Source organism: Corvus hawaiiensis, chromosome 22 (assembly GCF_020740725.1).
Source record: "Corvus hawaiiensis isolate bCorHaw1 chromosome 22, bCorHaw1.pri.cur, whole genome shotgun sequence".
Lineage (NCBI taxonomy): Eukaryota > Metazoa > Chordata > Aves > Passeriformes > Corvidae > Corvus > Corvus hawaiiensis.
The window spans coordinates 5,403,546-5,419,030 of NC_063234.1; the positions used below are offsets into that span (position 1 = coordinate 5,403,546).

The window sequence follows — 15,485 nt, forward strand, 5'->3', positions numbered from 1 at the left end:
GTATGTAGTCCCACACGATGAGTTGCAGAAGCTACTGAAGGAGAAGGTGGCTCAAGCCAACTCGCTGAACTCAAAGCTGTTCAACTAGCCCTGGATATTGCTGAAAGGGAGAAGTGGCCAAAGCTCTACCTCTACATTGATTCATGGATGGTAGCCAATGCTCTGTGGGAATGGCTGGACAAGTGGGAAAAAGCTAATTGGCAGCGTAGGGGAATATTACAGCTGGTGATGGGGTTCAGCAGCTCTGACCAAGGAAGAGGTGACCAGTCTGGGGAGATGGTCCTGAAAGGAATCGCCTTCCCGAGGCCCCGTGTCTTCCCTCAGCTGCTGGCAGGAGGGCCCTTGCAGAGACTGTCAGCTCTTTAGTGATTATCAGCTTGTGATTCCAGCTCAGCTTTGCAGGGCAGCCTCCAGGCCAAGCCAGACCAGAGAGAGAGACGAGAAGGCTCGTGTGGCTGGTTCCGCATGAAGGTAGCTTTATTGTTGGTCCCCTCTGGCGAAGGGGAAAGCCAGGGATGAGAACCCTCTCTGCGCCACAGGGGCCAGAGGGCTTGCTTTTATAGGGATACAGGGGATTGGTAAAGGACCAATGGGTTACAGAGGATCTGGGATGGGTAAAGACCAATGGGTCACAAAGGATCTGCATAGTGTCTCCTAAAGGATTGTGGGTCTGTCTTTTCTCGCCGTGACCAAAGAAGTGGTTGCCTTTCCAGGGAGTCCTGCTGGGCGATTACGAAACCTCTTATCTCAGCAGAGATCCCTCCAGGGCAGGGGCTGGGCATACCCCACAACTCCCCCTTCTGTATTTATTAAAAAGGCATTCCCAGCAGCCTTTCTGCAGCAACGTAGGAGGCAAGAGAACATAAGTAACACAGTAATAATTACAATGAATACCCACAAAGCTCCCTTAATCAAAGATGCAATCCATCCCGTTATTCCCCATCGTCCAAAAAGGTCATTGACCCAGTCTAGGCTCTTATCTACTTTTAGGTCTTTTACTAGTTCTTGTAGTTTCTGGATGTTCCCCTGGATGGATGTTGAGTGCGAAGAAAGATTGAAGCAGCACATCCCTTCAAAGTCTTGGCAGCCATGTCCGTGGGCAAGCAGTAGGTAGTCTATTGCTGCTCAGTTCTGTAGGGTTGCGTGTCTGGTAGTCTCCTCATCTCTTAAAAGATCGCTCAAGGTGGCAGATGTCGCATTGGCCTGTTTGCTTAGGCAACACCCTAGGTGATTGATATCCCCAAGGGCCTTGAGTGCAGCTAACCAAGGGGTGAACACGGAAGCTGCAACTTGTCCTGCCTTATTCCAATTGTAAATGTGGCTGTCACAACTTTCGTCAAACTCAGCAAAGGATCTCTTTTGATGTGTTGATGTGTCTGTTTGTCTCCAATTATGTAACAATGTAATATTTGGGGTGAGAGTAGAAAGCTTGCCAAGGCTACAGGGGCCTCCTTGGAGGCATGAGAGGATCCCGGCCCATACTCTGTCACCACAGACAAGAAACACTCCCCGGGGTAACACTTTTGGGTGGAGAGTGGACACAGAGAGTACGTGGCTGGTGTAATTGCACCAATCTTGACTATTATAGGCTTTGTTAAATGGTGATATGTCTTTTCTCTATGTGTTTTTTGCTTGGTCAATCCCTGGCCAGTGTTGGCTTTGCAGTCTAAAATAAAATTTGACACAATATGTTGCTTTGGAGGACCCCAGCAGGTTTAATTCTTGGGGTTCATCTCGAGCATTTGGCAGAATCTTTGTCCACTCATCCCAAGTGTCTACCGGCTTAGGCCTCTTACCTGTGGTGCGGAGGAGCTCTGAGTTAGTGATGGGCCAATCATCTGCTACTGAAGGAATTCCTACCAGGCACGTAGAGAGTGGGTTGTCTACGCTGCCCATGGACAGGCACAGATTGTCTTGATTGAGTGTCTTTGCTAGGGTCACCCAAACATTATGGCTAGGCTGTGGGACAAGCCAGCTGAAGGCATGTGGTACGGCGAAGAACATCGAGGCAGCGGTGAGGACAGCATCAACATAGATACACTTCATCTTTGGGCAGGGATGGGGCTTCTGAGAGGGAATATAAGCGAGATTTGTTAGCTTTGTGGTGAGAGGGGAGGTTTTGGGGTTTAGGGAGGTTTGACAAGGGTTGAGGGAAGGGGATATTTTGGGGTAGCAAGGGGTGATAACATATAAACTAAGGATCAGTTTTTTCAGGCTGTGTCTGGCCTACGGCTTGACTTTTTGCTGTAGCTTCTTGTTCAGCTTTCTGTTTCGTCTGCTGCCGTGTGGTGGGACCATCTTTTTCCTGGTTGGTGGGCATCCGGCGACGTTTTCGTCTCCATGCAGAGCTGGTCTGGTTTTGGGGAGGTCCTGTATTTGTCTCAGGAGAGTTCTTGGTGTTTGTGGAAGCAGTGTTCGTAGGGCCTAAGTATGGTTTTATACTTTTTCCTGGGAACCACTTCGGGCCAGATGGTAGCTGGACACAGGTGTAGCCTCTCCCCCAGGTAATCAATTGGAAAGGCCCAGAGACCTGGTGTGATTCTGGGTCCTTCACCAGCACTGGTGGCTTCTCTGTGAGTTTAGCTTGGGTTGAATTTGAGAAGTGGCGGAGTACTGGGGGTTCAGGCTCTGATGATGTACCATTTAGGAAGTTAATGACATAGAGAGCCTTACAGAGTCTTTCAACAGGAGACAAGATTTCCGTTTCTCTCCGTTGCTGGATGAGGACTCTTTTGAGGGTTTGGTGGGTCTTTTCTACGATGGATTGTCCTGTGGGATTTCTAGGTATGCCTGTCTTGTGTTTTATTCCCCATTGGTTGAAGAAATCTTTTAATTTACGAGAGGTGTAGGCAGGCCCATTATCTGTTTTGATTTCTTCAGGGACTCCCAGGGTGGTGAAGGCAAGGAGAAAATGCTTGATGACGTGGATGGCATTTTCTCCTGCATGGGCTGATGCAAACACTGCCCCAGAAAATGTGTCAACTGACATGTGCACGTATTTGGATCTCCCAAAGGATGGGAAGTGGGTTACGTCAGTTTGCCACAATTGGCAGCTGTTCAGACCACAGGGGTTGACTCCGGTACCCATAGATGGTATTTGGTAGTTCTGGCAGTTCGGGCATGTTGCAATGATAGCTCTTGCTTGATCTTTTGAAAGCTTGAACATTCTGACGAGGGCAGGAATGTTTTGGTGAAAAAATGCATGTGACAACTTCGCCTGGGCAAAGATGTCAGGGACGTTTGCAGTCTCTGCTGGCATGGCCAGTGCATCTGCTCTCCTGTTCCCTTCAGCAATGGGACCAGGGAGGTCAGTGTGTGACCTCACATGCATAATGTAGTAAGGCTGTTTTCTGTGGGAGATTAAATGAATTAATGTAGAAACCAATTGGTATGATTTTTGGCTGGAGACGTCCTTTAGAAAAGCATGTTCAGCCCTCATAGCTATGCCAGCGACATAAGCCAAATCTGTGACCAAATTAAAAGGTTCATCTTTAAACTTCTCAAAGGCTCTGACAACAGCTGCTAACTCAGCAATCTGTGGAGATCCCTCTACTATTTAGATATCAGATTCCCATTTCAGGGTATTGGGTTGCCTCCATGTCATGACAGACCGATGTGACAAGCCAGACCCATCGGTAAAGATGGTCAGAGCTTTGAGAGGTTTTTTACTTTGGATTAATTTTGGAATCAATTTAAAAGCTGCATCACGGTAGGAAAATCTATGTTTTGGCATGTGAATGGAAATTTGGCCTGTGTAGCTATCTAGGGCTAACTGGAGGCTCTCATTGGTCTGGAGCAACTGCTTTAGATCTTCAGTGGTCAATGGCAAGTATATGCATGTGAACTCACACCCTGCAAGAGAGCGGAGACGAGTTCTGGCCTTTTTTATTAAATGTGCCATTACTTCTTGGAAGGTGGTTAATGTCTTTGCAGGTTGATGGCTTGTGAAGACCCATTCAAGTATCAGCAAAGGGTCTCTGAGTTTAGGGTCCCATTGGAAGATCAGTCCGTGTAAACGGGGAGCCTTACCCAAAACTGCAAACTGGAGAGGCAGGCTGGGTTCAACGCGATGAGCTTGGCGTGAAGACAGGGCTTCCTGGACTTTGGTGATGGTATCTCGGGCTTCAGGCGTGAGGGCGCATGGAGAGTCCAAGTCTCCGCTGCCGCGGAGGAGGTTGAAGAGGGGAGTGAGGTCTTCTGTTGTGACTCCCAGTAGGGGGCGTATCCAATTTATGGATCCGCACAGGCTGTGTAAGTCCCTTAAGGTTTTGGGATCCTCTTTGATGGCGAGTTGCTGGGGTACGATGGTTCTATCACGGATCTGGAGGCCGAGGTAAGTCCATGGGCTGGAGTGCTGCACTTTGTCCTCATGGATCTCGAACCTTGCTTCTTCTATGGCTTCAATTGTCTTTTTAAGAGTTCTGTCCAAGTAAGTTTTTTCTGATGCACAGATTAGTATGTCATCCATATAGTGGTAAATGATTGCTTCTGGGAACAGACTCCTGATGGGGGACAGAATGTGGGCGACGTACCACTGGCAGATGGTCGGGCTGTTCTTCATGCCTTGTGGGAGGACGAGCCAATGGTATCTTCTGAGTGGGGCTTGTTCATTAAGAGAGGGGACGGAGAAGGTGAACCGTGGTGCGTCCTGAGGATGGAGTGGGATGTTAAAGAAACAGTCTTTAATGTCTATGATGGCAAGCAGCCAGTCTCGGGGAAGCATTGATGGTGATGGCAGGCCGGGTTGGAGGGGGCCCATGTCTTCAATGACCTCATTAATCTTTCGTAGGTCCTGGAGTAGTCTCCATTTGTCCTTGCCGGGCTTTTTCAGTACAAAGACAGGGGAATTCCAAGGGCTTGTGGTTTTGGTGATATGACCCTTGGCGAGTTGCTCTTCCACCAGGGCTTCCAGTGTGCTGAGTTTTTCTTTTTTGAGGGGCCACGGCCTTGTCCATTTTGGGTTGTCAGTCTTCCAGGTGAGCGGGGGAGTAGATGGCAGCACACATTTCTCAGTGGCCTCAGTCAGAAATCCTGGCTGGGAATGGTAAGGGTGGCACCCCACTGGGATAGAAGGTCTCTGCCCCATAGGGTGATGGGGGCTCTTACCACGAATGGTCGGGTGGTGGCTATCTTGCCTTCGGGTCCTTCAATGACAACATTTCGTTTGCTTCTCATGGATACTGCAACTCCACCAATCCCGGAGATCATACCTGCCACTGGCTCCAGTTCCCAATTCCCTGGCCACTCAGAGCGGGCGATGATGGTCACATCTGCTCCGGTGTCCAGCATCTCTGGGCGGTAGACCCTCTCTCCTTTACAGAACAAGCTGCACTCGATGGTCGGTGTGTTTGAGCCCACAATCTCTATCCACATTGGTGTAGGATTGAGAGGAAGCTGTTCTGGGCGGTTCTGTGGAAGTAAAAAAGCTTGAGCGATCGGTGTTCCCTGTGGGAGAAAGAAAGGTGTGTCCATGCAGCAAAGCTGGACAAGAATCTCTTGTCCAGGGTGCACTGTTTGTATCTCAGGTAATACAAAGAGTTGTTCTGGACCATGGAGGGTATCGCTTAGGATAAGAATGTCCCATGGGCCGTCATGCGGTCCATACTTTTCTGTGGGAATATGATAAAAACGCTTGTCAACAAAGTTAAATGGCAGTGATGTTACCAGTTGGCGTCTGGTTCCCATCGGTAGTACTCTGTGTGTTGGATCCTTCTCACGTGTTCTGGGATCGCCTGGGGTGATGGTGCCAGGTGAGGTCCAGTTGTCTGCTCTCAGTGGTCCGATGTGGAGTTCACAGCTGGGGCGGGGTAGTATGGCCTTTGATTTGTTGTCTGAGCACGGGGCCTTGACACTGCACTCCGACAGAAGTTTTTTGGACACTGCTGGTGCTGTTGCTGTCTCTGGTGCCTTTGGTAGGTGGCACGATGGTCCTGGGTGGGTGACCTTTGTGGGCAGTCCTTTATAAAGTGTCCAAGTTCGCCATAATAGAAACAGCGGGCATTCTCCTTAGAGACTGTTGCAGCAAATGCACCGGAAACTCCCTCTGTGATGCCTTTTACAACTGCTTGGGTCATTGGGTGTTCTGCAGATGTGTGCCGTGTACAGCTCTCTGTCATTTGTTCTATTGCGGGTTCTGTGTCCATGGGTAGGGCCCTCAAGATATTCTGACATTGTTCGTTAGCATTTACCATGGCAAGTTTACCCAAAAGTTCTTTTCGTCCATCCGGACTCTTTGTCTGTTTCTCTAAGCTAGCTTTTAAACGATCAACAAACTGAATGAAGCTTTCATTTTCTGACTGCTTGATGTTAGAGGAATATTGTGTAGGAACAGAATCATCAGGAGTAAGGAGCAGCGATGTCTTAGCTGCAATAGCTATGTCTTGTAATGCTACTTCAGGTAAGGTTGTAGCTTGATCTAAGGGTTTTTGGAGGTCACCTTCTCCAGCCAGTTGTTCTATTGTCCAATCTGTCTGATTTGCATCTTTAGCATAAGTGTCAGACAGTGTGTTTAAATGTCTTTTCCAATGCCTTTCCCATAACATATATTTGGCAGGGGAAAGGATGCAGTTAATAATGTTTTTAATATCATGTGGTACTAATGTATAGGCAGAGAAAGTGGCTTCCAATAAGTTTCTAAAGAAATGTGACCCTCTCCCATGTTCTTTTGCTGCCTTGCAAAGCTCTTTGACTTCTTTGTATGGGATAGGTTCCCATGTTTTTGTAGATGATGGACCACCCCTCCTCCTTTTCCCTATAATGACTGGAAAGGCTGAGATTTTCTGGGCTAACTCCCAGTTTCCCTCCCGGTTCGCTTCCCTGAGTGTCTGTGCCCATCGGTCCTCAGATTCAGAGTCAGAGCTGCTGCTACTGTCATCTGAAAAGGAGGGATAGGCTGTGGCAGGGCGGGGCTGGGATACAGGGGGCGTAGCGCAGCATCTTTGAAATGCCGGCTTTCCTTTATCCAGGGCAGGGATAGTGGGGGGTCGGGGGTGGTTTGAGGGGTGGGAAGGGGGTCTGTTGTGGCAGCATGGGGGTGGAGAGGTTGTACAGCAGCAGGTCATTTGGGGGGAGGTCGGGTTGCAGGTAGTGCCGGTTTCACAATTCCGTGTGGAGTCGGGATGGGCTGTAGGAGGGTGTGGGGGGCGGTGGGCTTTAAGGCAGGAGCAGAAGAGATGGGGATTGCACAAGAACCCGTGGTAGGGGGAGGGGGGGGTGCAGGGAGAGGGGGATCATCAGCAGGGATTGCACAAGATGCAGCTGGGAGGGGAGAGAGCGGGTGTGCCGGCACCTGCCAGGGTGCCAGGGCCATTGGCGGTGGGGGGAGGGAGGAGGGAGATTCCACTCCTCGGGCGGTAGCCTGGGGCAGTGCCGCGGATAGCTGCGTCCCGCCAGCGGTGAGAGGGGCAGACGCTTGTTCCGTGCCCCACAGTGCATGCGCGGGGCTCTGCGGGACCGGTCCCGTGTTGTACCATGCCAGTTCCGTGGGTGCGGGGAGGGGCAGCGGCGGCGGGGCGGCTTGCTGGGAAGGGGCCGCCGCACTGGGGTGGGGGGGCAGGGCCGCATGGAGCAGGGATGCAGCAGGAAGCTGGGACACGGTGGGGTAGGGGGGTCAGAGGCGAGAGGGGGAAGGGCGGTGTCATGCACGAAGGGTTGCAAAATAAGAGGGGCACAGGGAGATGGGGCTGGGGGCGGCTCAGAGGTATCCATCCCGGGGAGGGGGGATGGGTCTGGGATGGATCCCGCGTGCGCTGCCTGGGGGGTGGCAGCGGAACCGAGGGGGCGAGCGGGGGGGTTGGGTATGGGAGGACTGCCGGGAATAGGGGATCGGGGTAGGGAAGTGGGGTGGCCGGCGCCCCAGCCGGGCCAGGGCCGGAGTGGCTGGCGGGGTCCGTGCTCTGGCTGGCCATTGCCGGAGGCGGAGAGGGGAAGTTGGAGGGGGGAAGGGCAGAGAAGGGGTTTGGCTGAGGGTGGGTTTTCACACGACACATTTTAACCAATAAATGAAATAAAGGAATGAATTTGGAAACAGAGAAGTTTCCCGAGGCTTGAGAGGAATACAGTTTGTTCCCCACTCTGTCCCAGAACGGATCAGAAAGGACAGAGTCTGTGGTAGCATCAGGAAAATTTTGAGATATCCAATTGCTGAAAGACTTGAGATTTTTCTTAGAAAGAGCACCTTTACAGAATTTAAAGTCAGATTTTAAGAGAAGGGTTAGGAGAAAGGGGTATAGGTCTCTCTCAGATTGGGAAAGGCTGGGTTTAGCTTGCCTATGTCCCATCTTAGTTCCTCCCTCAGCAGAAAAAAGAGAAAAAAACCCAAAATTACTTAAAGTTGCGCACAAGAAAGAGGAGGAAAGCCTCAAGTTAAAACTTACAAATCCCGTTTTCTGGTGAGGCTGGCTCCTAGAAAGGTCTGCTGGGGGGATGGTCTGGCAGTTCGATCCTCAGGGACTTCAGTCCTAGGTGGGAGGCAAGGGTCTCGAACGGTCCCCATCCAAAAGGCCTGCTAAAACGTAGGTCTATCTTCAGAGGATCAGCACACGAACGGCTGGTTCTGTCTTGGCGTGTCAAGACGCAGCTCAGGCCAGGTCCGGGGTCCGGGGTCCAAGGCTGTTCGGGCGCCAGTTATTACAGCTGGTGATGGGGTTCAGCAGCTCTGACCAAGGAAGAGGTGACCAGTCTGGGGAGATGGTCCTGAAAGGAATCGCCTTCCCGAGGCCCCGTGTCTTCCCTCAGCTGCTGGCAGGAGGGCCCTTGCAGAGACTGTCAGCTCTTTAGTGATTATCAGCTCGTGATTCCAGCTCAGCTCTGCAGGGCGGCCTCCAGGCCAAGCCAGACCAGAGAGAGAGACGAGAAGGCTCGTGTGGCTGGTTCCGCATGAAGGTAGCTTTATTGTTGGTCCCCTCTGGCGAAGGGGAAAGCCAGGGATGAGAACCCTCTCTGCACCACAGGGGCCAGAGGGCTTGCTTTTATAGGGATACAGGGGATTGGTAAAGGACCAATGGGTTACAGAGGATCTGGGATGGGTAAAGACCAATGGGTCACAAAGGATCTGCATAGTGTCTCCTAAAGGATTGTGGGTCTGTCTTTTCTCGCCGTGACCAAAGAAAATGGTTGCCTTTCCAGGGAGTCCTGCTGGGCGATTACGAAACCTCTTATCTCAGCAGAGATCCCTCCAGGGCAGGGGCTGGGCATACCCCACCGGGGAAAACCAATCTGGGCTGCTGAAGAGTGGAAAAACATCAATGCCTGAGTAAGAAAGCTGGTTGTGAAAGTCTGCTATGTAGATGCCCATGTCCCCAAGAGTAGGGCTAATGAAGAACACCAAAACAACAAGCAGGTAGATCAGGCTGCAAAGATAGAAGTGTCACAGGTAGGCTTGGACAGGAAACACAAGGGAGAGTTGTTCCTAGCTCAATGGGCCCATGATGCCTCAGGTCATCGAGGCAGAGATGCCACCTATAAGTGGGCACGAGATCGAGGGGTGGATCTAACCATGGATAGTATCTCCCAGGTCATCCATGATTGTGAGACATGCGCTGCTATCAAGCAGGCCAAGCGGGTGAAGCCCCTGTGGTACGGTGGGCGGTGGTCCAAATACAAGTATGGGGAGGCCTGGCAGATTGATTACATCACACTGCCTCAAACCCGCCAAGGCAAGCGCTATGTGCTCACAATGGTAGAAGCCACCACAGGATGGCTGGAGACCTACCCTGTGCCTCATGCTACTGCCCGGAACACCATCCTGGGCCTTGAAAAGCAAGTCCTTTGGAGGCATGGCACCCCTGAGAGAATCGAGTCTGACAATGGGACTCATTTTAAGAATAGCCTTATTAATACCTGGGCTAGAGAACATGGCATTGAGTTGGTGTACCATATCCCTTACCATGCACCAGCTGCAGGCAAAGTGGAACGGTGCAATGGATTGTTGAAAACCACTTTGAAGGCACTAGGTGGGGGAACTTTCAAAAATTGGGAACAGCATCTAGCAAAGGCCATCTGGTTAGTTAACACGTGAGGTTCCACCAATAGAGCTGGTCCAGCCCAATCTGAATCCCTGCATACAGTAGATGGAGATAAGGTCCCAGTAGTGCATGTCAGAGGTCTGTTAGGAAAGACTGTGTGGATGAATTCTGCCTCAAGTACAGACAAACCCATCCACGGGATTGTCTTTGCTCAGGGACCTGGTTGCACATGGTGGGTAATGCAGAAAGATGGAACAACATGTTGTGTACCACAGGGAGATCTGATTATTTTATGAGAACCACCTGTAGTGTGAAATGCTTGTATACCCCTGCTTGCTGATTGTCACTGTCACTGTTCGTATATAGCTGTGTGTATATATATGTATTAATGTGTGTGTAGAATTAGAATATCTTAGTTTGGGCATTGAGCCAACAATATGGGATAAGGGGTGGAATGTCTTGGGGTGACCTTATGATGTGTATCCCATATCGCTGCCTATGCCCAGAAATTAATTTCTGTGCCTTTCTATGCCTCTAAACTGAGCCTGAGAGGGGGAAGGAAAAAACCGAGCAAAACTTTTTCAAAGCAGTTTGCAGCTTGTTCAAGGTCACACAGAGATAGGTTTTTTTTTCCAGCTGCGGCGGGGGAGGGAGGAGGCACCCAGCTTGCTGGGCTTTTTTCAGAGTCAGATTTTGGCCAGTGGTTCAGCTTCTTTTTCTCCAGAGAGAGACTGAGAGTTGAATTTTTTTTTTCCTTCCCTGGAATTTTGGATTTTCTCCCTTTTCCACTGGACTGCTTCAATATCAGAACACATCAGGAGGACTTTCCACCGGGCACAGAGGGCCTGGCCCTGGGCCAAGCCCCAGCTCTGAGGCAACCAAAGGGAGGACTCTAACACTTTCCCAGGTTTTTCTCCACAGCGAGAGATTTTATTATTTAGCATTATTTTCCTTTTCCCATGTGTTTGTTAAATAAATAGTTTTATCTCCTTCACTTTCCTTCGAGGAAATTTTTTTTTTTTCCTGAACCTGGTGGGGGAGGGGTGGTTGTGCCTTCCCTCAGAGGATATATTTCTAAATTCGGCCAAACCGGAACAGGCAGTGACTTCCCTGGCCTCAGTCTCCTTACCTAGTAGGGAAATAAGGACCCAAAGATGCTTTGCTACTGGGGAGCCACTCTGGAATTACAGGGGGAACAGCTACAGTGAGTTCAGCTGGAAAGTCTCACAGAAGCTGGCAAGCACAAGGACTGCCTGAGAGGGCTGAGCTCCTTACACAGCAGCCTGTGTGTAAAGCAAAGGTTCACAGACAACCAGAACAAGATACTCATGGTCAAGACTGACACTTGAGGAAGAGATGTCACAGGAACAGAGAAGCCAGGCACAGCCAGGCAGGTACAGCTGGGGGATGTGTCACCCTCCCCAAGCCTGGTCCCTGGGAGGTGACAGCAGAGGGCACTCAGGCTGCAGGCAGGAGCTGCTGGGGTTGCCGGCTCTCTCCATGCCAAGCGATGCACAAGAGATGTAATTGTACCGCTCTGGATGTTGCATTTTGAGTCTGTTTCTGAGCACTGCACCTTGTTTCTTCTGGCTGAAGCTTAGGCTCGAATGAGTGTTTTCTTCTTGTCCTGTTGCAGTGCCTGCAGGCATGGTTTGCAGTGCAGCCTTTGCTGCACAGACCCTAATGCTTATCTCTGCCATCCAGGACACCCATACACATTCTGGAAGGATTGTTGTCTCTTGGGCAGCAGACACAACACACCTCTCTTGGATGCAGGCAGCCTTTTAAACTGCAATGAGTAATCAGAGCAGTGAAAGCTGTCTGAACATAGATCAAGGCCTTTCAAATTCAAGTGGAAGCAGCACAATTTGCTCAACACTATCCTAAAGCATTGAAGTATCACTCAAATTAGTAACACACCTTTCCTTGCAGAGTATTTTCTAACCTTAATGCAGCCCACAAGACTCAGAAGAGTCTCACCAGAGCAGCAGGGCTGTCTGTGTCTCCTGGTACACCATACCCAGGCACTCACAGCCTCTCTGCCTACCTCCTCTGCATGCAGAGCTCTGCAGCCCTCCCTAACCAGGCAGGAGCCCCAGACACATCACACATGGCCTTGGCTGACCTCCTTTGCAGTCACTCAGAGCAACTCATCTGAAGCTGGTATCTGTGCAGACCCATTAATCACAGTGCAATCAGTGCTCCCAGAGAGGCTCCAATAAAGCCATAAGAGCACTCGTTGGACTGACGGATCATGGGGAAACACATCTCACTGCAGCAGGAACGGGCTGGGCGCTGACAGGGAGGGGAGGAAGCTTTGGCAGCAACATGCCTCCCACAGAGCACATTGCAGATGTACCATGTTCAGAAGCACTGAAATGCACTGGGGTATATATACCCAAGTTTCCCTGAGCACAAAGCTTCTTCTCTGAAGAGCTGAGGGAGGAGTAGAGAGTAGAGTAAGGATGGTATTAGAGCTCTGCTACTTTCAATCCTTGCAAAAGGTCCTGAAGTCAAGAAGTGCTATTTCTACCTCACCACACATAGTGCAGCTCCTCTCATTAATATTGACACATGACGCTCTGCAAAATGAAGCAGATAAAATCCTGATCTAGATATGAGTAATGACTTTGCATTTTTTTGTAAATTAAACCTAATCTTGTGTTGACTGTGCTATACAAGGCGAAATAATGGAACAGATTAAGATGAGATCTTGTTCACTCTTGCTGAACAAAAGCCAATTAATTGTCAGCAGGATTATCATGAAGTCTTTCTTCTCTCAGACAAATACAATCAGATGGAGTCTGTGTGCTGGTGCAGGAGGCCGGTGTATTGGTAACTCTGCCTAGACAGATAAAAACACCGCAAAGACTCAGTTACCCACACAGACACTCCTACCTTGCCTTTCCTCAGTCTCTCCTGCCAACTTGCACACAGGAGAGAGATGCTTTGGAACCAACACATACACTTCCAGCCATACAACCTAAGCCTGCCTGCTCCACATTTCCTTCTCCTGTCTAACTCAGATCCCTTCCCACCTGTACATCTCTCCTGACAGAGATTCCTCCAGCCTTTTTTCAAAGCTTTCTGTCTAGAAAGGCTTTACCCCTGCAAATCCTTTGTTACAGTCCTCCTCCATGCTGAGATGTTTCCTCTCTCACCCAGACAAAATCCCTGTTGCAGTCTTTCTGCTATTTGCCTGGTCCACAGCAGAGCCACCTGTCTGCCATGATGACAAGCAAGGAAGTAATTCCTGCCTCTTCTCATCTCATCTGTCCTTTTCCCAATATAAAACAGAAACCTGTGAAAAGGCAAGGATTGTGGGAAAAGTTTCTAATGTCACTGCTCTCCCAGAAAAATGAGGGAAGGCTTAGCACAAGGACTGACTATGAGACTTGATGAAAGACTTCAGCACTGCAAGGAATATCACTTGGGATTCATTAATGCACTGCTGGGTACATTCTGTATGTATATGTACATGTACATGTACATGTACATACACTGTATGGGGGCCCAAAACCAGCACTGGAGTGTGGGACACAAGGAAAGGTGCAATAGATGTTGTGTCATTGAAGGGTAGTGGTACATCACAAAAATAGTCGGCATGGAAAAGAAAATCCTAGTTTTAGCTGAGAAGCTTCAGGGCAGGAAGAGAAACCAACACCAGAATGCCTGGAAAAAGGAGAACACCTGTGCTGAACTCACTGCCCCACTCCTATAGCAGAGTGAAGCTAAAACTCACCCTTGCCTTGCCAGGTCATGACAATCCCACCTCTTCTGACAGTACCAAGAGCTCCACGCATGTCACTAGGGAAGGAGTCTGCAACAGCTAGAAATGAAAGGCATTGAGAGAATTTGTGAACAATTTACTTGGAGAAAATACTTCTTACTTTCACACTAGGTTAAAAAAAACCCAGTAAAATTAAACCCCACCAAAGCCTGCAGCACCAGCATTGACAGACAAAAATGACTTAACAGAAAAAAACACAGGCAGGGAAAGCGATTTTCTTTGCCTGCATTGTCAGGGGAATTAAATCTCGGTTTTTTCCCCGTCACCACTAAGTGGAATAATCCAATATATTAGAGTTAATGTGCTTCTTGTATTTATTGCTGTGTATTTGACCTAACAGAATTTTATTCCTACATTAAGAATAAAACCATTCTGGAAGGCAAACTGCAAAGCTCTAGATGAGTTACTACCTTCTCCAACAGTTGAAAAGTGAGTTATTTCTCATAAGAGAGAAAAAAAAAGTAGAAAATAATAATAAAAATAAAAAATCCTTTTCCCTGTGCAGCAAGTTCTGCACTGCAGACCTGGTGGAGTTCAGCAATACTGAGTTTGGTTTCTAGGCAACATTTTAAGAAATCAGGCAGCATCCCCAGTCACCCTTGTAAGATGCTCATGTCCCCCATACTGCACAGCACTCAGTCACCCACTATCAGTGGGCTGGGCAGAGCCGAGAGCACAACTCCAGCCCACGCTTCCCACTGTGCCTTCAGGGACCACATCAGATTCAAGGGCACCCAGCAGTGCCAGATGGAGAATGATCTGTCCAAGGTAACTCTTGCTGGTAAGCAAACAACACCATGGCCACATCATGAAACACAGCACTCGGGTGTGAGAGTGGCAGGAGTGGACAGAGGCAGGGGGATGACTCGCTGATCCAAAATCACCAAAATAAATATGAAAACACTCCTCCTTGTGTCCTGTCTTGGGCCAAGCCTGCAGGATGGCACCCTGTCTGGGCGGGATCTGGACCAGCACACACTAGCTGACCCTTCTTTCTTACTATGGAAGCTCTGACACTTTCTTTGGGGGCGTTAACTGGCAGACCTGGGTCTGGGGATCCCCAGAGGCAAAACCAGCTCCTCGATGACACCTCAGGGAGCTGTTCCCTGGAATATCTAAGATAAGACCCTTCAAATCAGCCTTTCACAGAGGGCAGGGAACACTAATCCTTCCTGATGCACTCTGATTTACTACACCACCTGGGGCAGGGGGTGCTGAAAACATGGCACATTTGAAGAAGCAAAGGATTCCTCTGGATTTTAGTGGTACTATTTATGAGGAAAACTAGATGAAACAAAGGAAATTATACTGATTTGTTGCCACTGAGTGCTTCAGCTCAAAGAAATGAGAAGCTGCAGTACTCATGGTATGACACATTCATTAAAGAGGAGATGCTACTCACAGACAGTCACGAAAGTCAGTGCTTCTGTTCTTAGCAGAGAGTTTGGAATTCAGTATGGATGAAAAAAAGGTGACAAAAGGGGCTTGGATACAGACACATAAGCCTAAAAGGGAAGATCATATTTATTAAAAGAAAGAAAACCACAAGGGATGCGTTAACCCCTGATCTATACCTAGACAGTGCATGCTCCAAGAATGTGAGACATGAAATACCTATGTGCTTCTGAACTATTAACACATTTTATTACCTTCCATGAGCCATTATCCCTATTTAAGAACAGGGATGGCAGAGACATAAGCCTGTCACACACAGGAAGTCTTTGAGTACA

The 15,485-nt window shown here is 49.3% G+C and overlaps 1 protein-coding gene and 1 long non-coding RNA gene across 3 annotated transcripts in view; one reads left to right on the forward strand and one right to left on the reverse strand.

Annotated features, from left to right (window-relative positions):
- The window catches only part of FBXO2 (F-box protein 2), a 46,336-nt gene that overhangs the window by 13,706 nt on the left and 17,145 nt on the right, over positions 1-15,485 (forward strand). The window lies entirely within an intron of this gene.
- The window catches only part of LOC125336971, a 51,723-nt gene continuing 49,945 nt past the window's right edge, over positions 13,708-15,485 (reverse strand). Inside the window, exons 2-3 of the long non-coding RNA XR_007207898.1 lie at positions 15,158-15,260; positions 13,708-13,794 (exon numbers count right to left, since the gene is read on the reverse strand). This is a non-coding gene — a long non-coding RNA (uncharacterized LOC125336971). The remainder of the gene's footprint in view (positions 13,795-15,157; positions 15,261-15,485) is intronic.